Source organism: Anopheles moucheti (assembly GCF_943734755.1).
Source record: "Anopheles moucheti chromosome X unlocalized genomic scaffold, idAnoMoucSN_F20_07 X_unloc_80, whole genome shotgun sequence".
Taxonomy (NCBI): Eukaryota; Metazoa; Arthropoda; class Insecta; order Diptera; family Culicidae; genus Anopheles; species Anopheles moucheti.
Genome location: NW_026453593.1, coordinates 25,001 through 27,533, shown reverse-complemented (window position 1 = coordinate 27,533; position 2,533 = coordinate 25,001).

The window sequence follows — 2,533 nt, the reverse complement described above, 5'->3', positions numbered from 1 at the left end:
ACTTGTTGTTCATGGCCTAAATGATCGCGAACGAACACGTATTCGCAAAAAAATTTTTGTATGAAAAAGTCACCACTCGGGTACCTCCATACAAAAGTACCAAGTTCGGGTCGAGTGTCGATGGACGTCGAAGGTGAAAATTTTTCATCATCGAAAATTTTTTCCAAAGTTGAAGCAAATGGGCCCTAGAGTATGAAAAGTGAAACCACGGATCGATTTGAGAAATAAAAATTTTTGTATGAAAAAGTCACCACTCGGGTACCTCCATACAAAAGTACCAAGTTCGGGTCGAGTGGTCGATGGACGTCGAAGGCGAAAATTTTTCATCATCGAAAATTTTTTCAAAGTTGAAGCAAATGGGCCCTAGAGTATGAAAAGTGAAACCACGGATCGATTTGAGAAATTAAAATTTTTTGTATGGGAGGGCCCTGCTAGAACATTTTTCCCAAGTGCGACCATTTTACCCAGTGAGTCAAAAAAAAATTTTTTTCACGGTGACTCAAAACTTCAATATTAGACTTCCCTGAGTATGAAAAGTGAAACGAAAATCATTTTTGAAAAGAAAAAAATTTTGTATGGGAGGGCCCCTGCTAGAACATTTTTACCAAGTGCGACCATTTTACCCGGTGAGTCAAAAAAAAATTTTTGTATGGGAGGGCCCCTGCTAGAACATTTTTCCCAAGTGCGTCGATTTTGGGTCGCCGACACAAGCTCGGGTCAAAAAAATTTTTTTTTCACGGTGACTCAAAACATCAATTTTAGACTCCCCTGAGTATGAAAAGTGAAACGAAAATCATTTTTGAGAAGAAAAAATTTTTGTATGGGAGGGCCCCTGCTAGAACATTTTTCCCAAGTGCGTCGATTTTGGGTCGCCGACACAAGCTCGGGTCAAAAAAATTTTTTTTTCACGGTGACTCAAAACATCAATTTTAGACTCCCCTGAGTATGAAAAGTGAAACGAAAATCATTTTTGAGAAGAAAAAAATTTGTATGGGAGGGCCCCTGCTAGAACATTTTTCCCAAGTAAATTCGATTTTACCCGGTGAGTCAAAAAATTTTGAAAAAAATATTTTGCCAAAATCGTGTTCATTGCCTATTATAAGGGACCAGGTCAGCTCACACGCATTTTTGGAGACCATATGGAAAGTGCGTCTGGGATTGCGGAAATTAAGTTTAGAGTGTTAAATGATGGTTTCGCAATCCCGAAAGGCTCAAAATCCACCCTAAGGTCCCCTGGGTGAAATGTGGTTTCCAAGGTGTGAGCGCTATCGGTGATAGAGTTGGAATGTGATTTCCAGAGCGCAGGGCGACTGGGCTTAGAGCGAAAATCATAGACAAGGGTAAGTATTGGACTGAACGACTCGAAGCAAACGAAAATCATAGACAAGGGTAATGGATCTGAACGACTCGAAGCAAACGAAAACCACACACAAGAGTAATGGACTGAACGAATCGAAGCAAACGAAAACCACACACAAGAGTAATGGACTGAACGAATCGAAGCAAACGAAAATCACATACAAGAGTAATGGACTGAACGAATCGAAGCAAACGAAAAACCACAGACAAGAGTAATGGAGTGAACGAATCGAAGCAAACGAAAACCAAAGACAAGAGTAATAGAGTGAACGAATCGAAGCACACGAAAACCATGAACACAGGGATAACTGAGAACGAACCTACCTATCAGAGCATGTGAAAGCATGGACAAGAGTACTGAAAATCGGACCAAACCTCTAGAAGCACACGAAAATCATGGACAAGAGTACTCAAAAACACGGACCAAACCTATCGAAGCTCACGAAAACCATGAACACAGGGATAACTGAGAACGAACCTACCTATCAGAGCATGTGAAAGCATGGACAAGAGTACTGAAAATCGGACCAAACCTCTAGAAGCACACGAAAATCATGGACAAGAGTACTCAAAAACACGGACCAAACCTATCGAAGCTCACGAAAACCATGAACACAGGGATAACTGAGAACGAACCTACCTATCAGAGCATGTGAAAGCATGGACAAGAGTACTGAAAATCGGACCAAACCTCTAGAAGCACACGAAAATCATGGACAAGAGTACTCAAAAACACGGACCAAACCTATCGAAGCTCACGAAAACCATGAACACAGGGATAACTGAAAACGAACCGAACCTCTCGTAGCAAACGAAAAACATGGACAAAATTATTCGAAACGAACCGAAGCTCGATGCGAAAAACATGGAAAAGCAAGCCCGTAAGTCGCACTATCAAGCCCATAAGTCGCACTATCAAGCCCATAAGTCGCACTATCAAGCCCGTTAGTCGCACTATCAAGCCCGTTGGTCGCACTATCAAAGCCCGTTAGTCGCACTATCAAAGCCCGTTAGTCGCACTATCAGGCCCGTAAGTCGCACCAAAAAGCCCGTAAATTGCCCTATCAAGCCCGTTAGTCGCACTATCAGGCCCATAAGTCGCACCAACAAGCCCGTAAATTACCCTATCAAGCCCATAAGTCGCACCAAAAAGCCCGTAAATTGCCCTATCAAG